Source organism: Copidosoma floridanum, unplaced genomic scaffold, assembly GCF_036245765.1.
Source record: "Copidosoma floridanum isolate Cflo_tuat_1 unplaced genomic scaffold, Cflo_Japanese_pri ptg000005l, whole genome shotgun sequence".
NCBI lineage: Eukaryota > Metazoa > Arthropoda > Insecta > Hymenoptera > Encyrtidae > Copidosoma > Copidosoma floridanum.
In genome coordinates this window covers 7885413-7895121 of record NW_028321882.1, presented here as the reverse complement: position 1 = coordinate 7895121, position 9709 = coordinate 7885413, and positions in this window count along the sequence as shown.

Below are 9709 nucleotides of genomic sequence, written 5' to 3'. Positions count from 1 at the left end.
ATGATGATTTAATAGTTTCTTCTATTATTATAGTTTTATTACCATTTTTTATAACTGAAAGAAGGATGTGTCGAAAATCTCCTCCTAATACTATTAATTCATTACCAAAGCAAAGTTTTGTATTACACAAGTCTCTCAACGTTCTATCAACGATTTCTAGAGATTTTTTTGGAATCATAGAAGCCTCGTCCCATATTATTAAATCAACTTCCCTTAGTTTTTTTTTTCAGTTTCAAATTAAAAAAATGCACTTTTAATATTATCTAAGTCTAGAGGTAGACGAAAAGTTCTATGACTGGTCATACCTTTTGGTAGAAATACAGATGCAATTCGTGTCCAAGCCATTGACAAAATATTTTAACCTCTAGAAATAAAGTAATAAATGAGTGTCTTATATAAGTAGGTTTTTCCGGATCTATCAGGACCATCTATGAAATATACTTTTTTATCTTGTTCACAAATAGTTTTAAAAATTTTTCTGTGATTTTCATTTAAATTTGTGTACACTATATCGAACATTTTTTTACTGAAAAATATTTCCTCAATATTGCAATTATTTATATAGTTGTTAATGGTTGGTGTCGGTAAACTAAAAGACTCACATGATTTACCTTCTGATACCAAAATTTGATTAATATGTAGAAGAGCACAATTATTATTATCGTTATCGAAGTCTTCCGTAAAACATTTTTTATATTCATTCCATATTTTATTTCCTTGAATGTTTTCTGAAATCAAAAACCAAGCAAAAAATTGTCTTAACTGGTATGGAAACATAATTGTTATGGCTTCTTCAAAAATGTTGTCGATTTTAGAATCATGTTCTATTAAACCCATTGCAATTGCAGTATCCCTGAAATTTTTGTATGTTATTTCATTATGTTTTTTAACGTCTTCAAACGATGTAGCCCCATGTAATTTATTTAAAATAAGTTTTAAAAAAAGCGTTCATGATCTTTTAGAAAAACTATGTTTAATCTACCAATAGCAATATTTTTCAGTGTAACTTTCCTTTTTTTCCAAATTTTAAGTTTATTGTCAAAAATGTAATGTTCTGGAATGTTAACATATTTTAGCGATTTTGCAAAATCATCTACTTTATTTAATTCAAACAAAGCTGTAAGGGGTGTTTAATAATTTTTTATTACATTTTTTATTTTATTTTCTTTAAATATGAGTTTTTGTTTATTTTCAAGATAAACAGCTAGATTTACAACTGTATGACTTCTACCACAAATTGGATAATCTTGAAGTCTCCAAGCTGCTTCCACTGGACTCACATATCTAGCATCTCCAAAACTACTAATTGTACTCTATATTGATACTGCTTTGTATTGATGCACAATATTTAGAAGTTGGGGGGTTGGCGCGCAGTGCGCGCAGGGGGGCGTGAGCCCCTCTTGTATATATATATGTATATACATATGTGTGTGTGTAGATATTTAAATTGTGGTATTTCTTCTCTGTGAAAACTATCAGAGACCAAATACTTTCTAAAAATGGGACCTTATAAGCAGTAAACTGTTTAATTAGGCAGTTGTACCTGTAGCCTTTTTCCAAATAATGTTAAGCTTTTCTCACATACCCTTTACCATTACCTATAACTTTTAACCATTTGATTGTTTTATACGTAACCGTTAATGTTGGTGAAACTTAAGCTCAATTGAGGGCTGTGACATTTGCAGATGAGCACTGTAGGATTTGATATTATTTGGTTAAGTATCAAGCTAGTTGTAATTTTTATAAAAACTTAACTTTGTAGACATCTTGTTTTTTAAAATGAGATGAAATCGTTAACATACAAAGGTTTTGTGATTCCTGTGTGATAAAGAGCGATGGATGCTAAATTTTGACAGCATGTCTTATATAAATATGTGTCATTACTAAAGCCCATATCAGTGAAGAAAATTTGATACTTGTAAAAAATTTTCTTAGCTATATTAACAGATTATAAAATTATTAAGAAACTATCACAAACTATCTAAGTGCCAATTGTTTCATGCATCATCGTCTACGTACTAGAAAGCATTGTCAATCAGAATGATAATTTAGTCAATTTTTGTAGAAAAGTCATAACCGTGAGGTTACATACAAAGCCGTCATCGTAATAAGGATGGTTAAGAACAATCAAAAATAAATATGTAGTTAGCATGTTGTTCAGCAGGCAGTCAATGACGAACAGTCAAACTTTTAATACGTCAAAATAAAAGACAACCAAAGCGTCAAAACGATTTGTCTCTAACAAGTCAGGCATCAAAAATCAAACAATGTCATGGAAACTACCTTGTAAATAACTATTTTGTTGCCTAAAGCATCGCAGGAACTCAAAATATTTAGTCTTCTATCACCATTGGTAAATCTATTGCAAACTATGAGAATAATGATTCTGAGTCATGCGCATCTATAATTTGTGGTAAGAACTTTGATATAGGTATACCAATTCAACATCAGGACCTTCATTTACAACCATCTCACAGCTTATCAAATATTTATGGAACACGAAGTAACGCCAATAAAAATATAGCAACTTCAAACATTATAGGTATGAGAATTCGAACCTGATAAACTTTACCTGATAACGTTTTATTACTTAAAAGTGTTATAGATACTTACTCTTACCTACAACAGAAAAGCATATCTGGGCAGTCAAGATATCTAATTAGTTAGAAAACCAAGAAACGTTTATATGCTTTTTCAATAATCTAAAAAAATTAGACAGCTGCTATTGCTAGGAAGCTTAGTCACTACAACATAAGGAATGTGAGACTTTTTTTGAATTTTAAATGTTATTTTTATAGTGATGTCAATCCGACCATGACGAAAAACTAGTTAGCACTATTGTATGACATGTATTCTTATTTTCTGAAATAATGTTATAGTAAAGAAATCACACCTTTGTTTAACAAATATGATTTTCTCAACGTCACGTCTTTGATTTTCATTGATTGTTAATTGATTGTTCAAAGCAACTTGAGTCTTTGTCGAAAGCCGTAAGAGATGTGCGTTTAGAATTTTAATTTTACACTAATTCTCCGGCCAACACATTAGTCTACGGCTTGATTCTGCACGATTGTATTGTTTTCTATAGTTTAATGAATAGAGACGTTAAGAAATTAGTGTTGAGTAGGGGTGCCAATAATACTTTGAAGGCATTACTCTTATAACATAATGTATCATTGGATCATTATAAACAAACAAGAAGTTAATAAGCGCTGACAAGAACAGTGAATGAAATTATCAAAAGAGACACCTACAAAAAGAGAGGGAAAAGGAAAATTAAAAGAGAAACTAGTATTGAAAAAGTGTAAGTGATCGAAAAAATTTATTTTTTAAAATACTTTTGTTTACTTGTTGCATAATTTGACTGTAGAAAGATTACGAGCTAGATGAAACTTGAACAACTTTGTATTACGCATGATGAGGAAAAATCTTAGTCAAATCGTTTATTTATTAAGGAACTCTATTTATTCATTGACTTTTTTATACACTTGAAAAATTTTTCGAAATTTTCGAAAGCATCCTTTGTTATTTGACGATACTGAGCGAACGGCACGTTTCTATAACGTTAGATTTTCATAGCATTGAAGACCAAACTGAACTATCAAGTCACGTGGGAGCGCGATGAGGTAAGATTGAGAAAGCAGACGAAGCCTCAGCGATCGCGCTACTATTTACTTCAGATTTGCATACTAGAATTTTCAAATACTGAAAAATAAGTATTTTTGCCAGTATGCCTGATGTTTTTTAGTTTAATTAAGTCTCTTTAATCCTAGTCCACAACTTTACCAAAAAATACAGGTCAAAAAGTCGTTAGAACAACGAAAACGAGACATTTGTATCTCGAAATGGTCAAAACAAGATTTTTTTAGGCTCAGCGTCCGAGAAATGGTCTTATCCTTAAGTTAGCCGCAAGCCAAATTTTTCCTGTGTAAGGTTTACCTAGGCGTGTTCTTAAAATCAAGCAGAGTTGCCAACGTTGTGATATTAGCTACTGGTACTTCCTAATTTTACAAATTTACAGTCGAAGATAGCATGCAGTGTTGGGAGTTCTCAGAGGCTAAGATGGTAGAGCGCTTGCTTTTCGCCTGGAGAGCTCGGGTTCAAGACTCCGTTCCGTCACTTCCTCCCGGGTAACTAGGTTGTGTTTTTAATATGAACTAATCACTAGGATATCATATAAAAAGGCTACTGGTATATATAATTTTACCGTGGCATGCAGATATGCAGTTTATAGGAAGACGCAACGATGCTTCAGAAGAGGATGGTGGTGGATATATCTCTCTCATAGTAAAATCATCCCCTAAATGATCAATAATACAAATAATGAGATATATGTGGCAAACCGAGGTCAAATGTATATGTGAGAGCGCGTGGTGGCTCAGTCGGCTCGGTCGTGGATTGGCACACGGGAGACCGTGGTTCGATTCCCAGCCAGTGCAACTTTTTTGGGTGAGTAGCTCTGTGATTTTTCACATGTGCTTTTTTACCACGCCATGCTCCTCGAGGAGTGTTTAGGTGACCTTCTCGCAGCAAAAATTGCCTAATTTCCCCCTACCCCCCTTCTATAATGGGAGGCCTCCTATCCCTGTTCCCTTCCTTCTCCAAAGTGCTAAGTGCCCTCAGTAGTGCCCTTTATAGGAGCCGTACGTAAAGCACTATGATATAAAAAAAAAAAAAAAATGAATTTGTGCGCTCTTACCTATAAGCATGTAAAATGTACTTAGCTATTTAAGCAACTACTGACAAGATGAGATGTTGTTAAGATAGGACACCTACCGTGGGAAAATTTTGAAAACGAATAAAAATGTTAATATCAAGAAAACTTCAATATCCTATTTATCCTAACCCTAAATTTCGTGTGCCTTAAATGCGAACACAATAATTTCAGTATTCAAATTAAAATCTAAAATTACTTAATTACTAGTAATAAACTTTATTATTCTTTTAGTATACTTTTTTTTGGCAATTTAAAATAAATCGTGTAACACAGCTGTAACGGTATCAACATAATCTGTTTGATGAGATTGAAAGCACTATTGATTTCCCAGAGTGTCCTTAATAAAAAGCTGTAAACCTAAGCCTTATTTGATTTAGCGATTTTGGTAGTAAATAATAATACGTTAAAAATCAATTTTACAAGTACTAGTAATAGGAAATAATTTAATAAAAACAGTTTTTAAGTAACTTCGATGCCACTTTTACTTTTGGATTTTATTATTACACAACAAAAAAAAGCAAATGATGAAAGGTAGTTGAATAGATGGTAAATTTGGAATTTTCGATGTTTATAATTACTAAGTATTTTATCTAAAAAATTTTTTGGAAGGAGTAATTGAATTTATATAGTAAGCTTAAAGAAAAATTGCTCAGAACGAAATGATAAAGTAGTTTAATAAGAAAAAGATAAGAACATCTTAGATAAAAATCCTAAGACTGTATTTATTAAGACAATTTATTTTATTTGGTGAATCAAGAAACTGTTTCTAAAAATTAACTGCATTCAAATATACTTGAAACATTTGCGAATGAGCAAATTTTAGTAGAAATTTAGTGGGACTGTTATAAATCACCATGGCTATGTTTTATAGACTTCGTTTCTATCTAGTACTTTCTACTATGAGCAACATTTAATATTACTAAGTTTTTTAAACGAAATATTTAAAAATAGTATTTTCCTTAGAAAGTTATGATATCCCCTTTAAAATAGTTTCTTACAAACCTTAAATGTTAGGTAAGTTTGATGTATTGAGTTCATATTTAGTAAGAAATTTCTGAACCTTTATACACACTGGCAATGGATAGTATTCTTCCTGATGAATCTGTAGCCTTAACAAGTTCTGAAATCAAGATATAAAAACGGTCAAGTTTTTTTTTGGGCAGCATACATTTTGTGTGACATTCGTAGTATAATACTGTTAAGTACTCGTACTTTAACAAAATCAAACTATAATATATTCCCCAATCACGGTACGGATGGCACGGTTCCGTATAACGTAGAGGATTACCTCATTGGTAATGTCTCCCTCGTACAGGGAGTCAGTAAGCCTAACCAAGGGTCAAAAAAAAACGTTTTATATTTTGATACTGCGAAAAGAATATCTGATTAAGAAATCTCGGAGCACGTACATAAATTAATTAATTTAACATCTGACGAAAAAGTATTATTACAAAAATCGATAAAAAAATATCATTTAATTTTCAGTGATTACCCTGGATGTCTTAAAAATTTCCAATACACCCTTACAATTGACGATTCCAAGCCAGTTCTTATCAAAAATTACCCGCCCCTATGCAATTTTGAGTTAAAGTCGACGAAGAACTTAAACGGATGCTCGAACTTGGTATTATTTAACGTTCTAACAGTCAATATATTAACCCTCTCAGGCCAGTGATTAAGTCTGATGGTATTGTCTGCCTGTGTCTCGATGCGAAAGAAATTAATAAATACCTAAAAAGTGATCACGATGGTGCTCTCGATATCGACGATCTATTTCGGCGATGTAACAAGATTCGTTTTATGACTAGTATCGACTTAACTACGAGTTTTTGGCAAGTTCGGTTAGCTGTCGAGTCGAGGAAATATACCATTTTTTTAAATAAGGAACGCAACTATCACTATTGTCATGTACCCTTCGGTTTAAAAATTAGTAGTGCTGCCTTTTGTCTCATTTAGATCAATTATTTCATATAATCATGCAAACGGGTATCACTGTTAAATTCAACAAAGTTAAATTTTTCCAATCCGAGTTACATTTTTTAGGCCATATACTTACTCGTGACGGAGCTCGCATCGATCCAGGTAAGGTGGAGGCAGAAAACAATTTCTTTTCCCTCACAACGTGAAACAACTCCAAGCGCTTAATGGATTAATCAATTTTTGCGCTAAATTCTCAAGTAAGTTGACACACAACCTACAACTGCTTCTCGAGTTGCTTCGCAGCACGAGTCGTTAGCATTGGGGAGAGACACAAGCTGCAGCTTTCCAACGGATTAAAGATATTTTCATGACTGATATGATGCTGGCCCACCCACGACTAGATCAACCATTTATCTTATACACTGATTCTAGTAACGTCAGTTTAGGAGCTCTTTTGTGTCAACCGGATGAAATAGGTGAAGATCGCGTAGTTTACATGGCCAGACGTACTTTAAAAAGAGCCAAAGATAATTATTATACCACTGAACTGGAACTCCTCGCGATTGTTTGGTCCTTGAAAAAATTTTGGTCGTTTCTATTGGGAGCTCAAGTCATCGTAAAAACTGATCACCATACGTTGTCTTATTTACTTACGTGTCAGCATTTAACTGGGGGACTTAAACGATGGATGCTAACTATTCAAAATTATGATATTGAAATTGTACATATCAAGGGTATAGAAAATAAGGCAGCTGATGCTCTAAGCAGACAAACGGAGGTAGATAAGATGAATTCCGGGAACTAATTTTTCATTTTTATTTAAAAGGCCCATATCCCTAACGCATCGATTATCGATAGTCTTAAGGATTAAGGAGGCGTACAGGATTGGGATCAAAAGATCAAAAAATTAAATGATTAGATACGTCAAGACGGCGGGGTGAAAGGATACCTTTACAACGAAAACATCCTTTATAAATCTGTGAGAAACTATCAAAAGATCCTTCTCCCAGAGACATTTTTTAAGGAACTTGCATGAGAGACCCATACAGTTTACGGGCACGTTGGTACTAAAAAGTGTGTACATATGTTGAGCGAGTTTTTTGTAGCCCTGAAACATAAGCACATAATTGCGAAGGAGATTCAGTCTTGTGACTCGTGCCAAAAGGTCCAAACATATACTGGACCGACAACATTTAAAACGCACCTGATTATTCCAAGCGAGCCACATGATCTTTTATCTATAGATTATTACGCGTGTAATTCATAATGTAACTTATGAACTTTCAGATCATGAGCGTCAGAATATCCGCGGAGTATATAACGGGTCCGAGTTACGGCTTTATTACGGGACCAATGGCGGGCAAATGCAGAAGGTGGCAGAGATTTAATCGGAAGATCAAGCGTCTGAGGTTGCAACTGGTCCAGAGAAACGTTTGGCGGCCATGCAAGCACTATCTAATGCCCTTGACGGTGATGTTTTGGTTTTGGATTTTGATGAACCATGGGAAGAGCTAGATGGGATGAATCTGAGTCAGTAGTCCCTCAAATCAATAAATGTTGAAAATCTGGATTTATTTTTTGTGTTTTCCCTTTTGATGAGTTGTCCCAGGGCTTCCCAACGTCTTTCTTTACGAGTTGATTTCAACTTTTTGTCTGATCAAGTCGCGTTGGTATTTTCATTTAGTTTGTTTTCATTAGCATGAAAGAGGTTTACCAACGTATCTGGCGAGGCCTCGAACATGCATCGCAAACAGTTGAGCAAATGCTCAAGAATGAAGCCAAACGTAAAGCCAAGAAGATTAGGCGCCGCACTTACTCTCACGCCCATCGGGAACGTCAAGGAGAACAACAGAGGGACGAATGCCTTTACGACTTATACCGCGGTCCCAGTTCATTAAATTTTCTGGAGATCCTGCCCCATCGTGAGTCTACTAACAAGGGTGGTCAGATGACTCGTAAGTTGTCAACTCAAATATCCGAATCAGTGACCCATGACGCATATTGCTAATCCCGCAAGCGTGAACAGGAAAGGTGTCGGAGAAACTGCCTTAATCGCATGTCCTTGGATCAACGAATAGAACGTTTTTGTCATGAGCACACGATGAGGAATATGCAGACTGGTGCCTGTATCGATTTAATGGACAAGAGCATTCCACCCTTTTTTCCGTATCACGTGTTGTCATCATTTTGTGTTGTCCTTGACAAGTGGATTTTTTTTTGTTATCATTGGGTAATTCCATTAGTTTACTTTCGTTTGTCCTAGGTCATGATGCGTCAAGTCAGAAACTCCAACCGTCCTCGAGTCCTCAGGGATTTAAGGCGCATCATCCGAGGTCTCGTTAAGGCGATGATCAGACAGGAAGGACGGCGCGTTTCCTTCCTTAGGTGTAAGAGAAGGGGCCGTCAGCAGGAAGTCTCCCGTTGGTGCTTCAAACCTCCTGTTCCTGAATTGGTGGATTTTACGCTCAGTGATGACGAGACTTCTGAAGTTCTTGATTCGAGGCACGTTATCGGGCCTGGTGACTTAATAAGCTTAAAGGATTCCTCTACCGTCTCATCTGATACAGGAAGAATCCACAAGTCCAGTTCCATCACTACCCGATTATGAAGATGACTATCCTTACTTGTCGGATGCTGATTCGATCACTTTGGATAAGATTTGGTGGAACCGTCTTAATTGTCAAGAATACATTACGTCCCTTTTAGTTCTTATGAAAGACCGATCCGTTATGCTCTCTTTTTCCTTATTCAGTGTAATTTTTGTTTATTCAAAATTATGTTCATGATAAAAAATTAGGGGGGGCGCTGCAAGGTTTTACTTATAAGTATACGTCAGAATCCTAATGCACATACATTTTGTTGCGCTCTTACTTTTGTTGATTTTTGGAAAGGTGATTTTCGGGGGAAAACAGTTCAGGTGGCTCGACGCAGTGTCTGTTTATAATACTTTTGCGCAATATATTTTCCGGGGGAAGAGTCGTGAGGTCCGATTTTCAGGGGTACCAAGGTGATGAGTCGGATCAAGTCAAAGGGGAGAGCAGTCTTTTTTTTGAGTTCTACAAGGGAACAGGG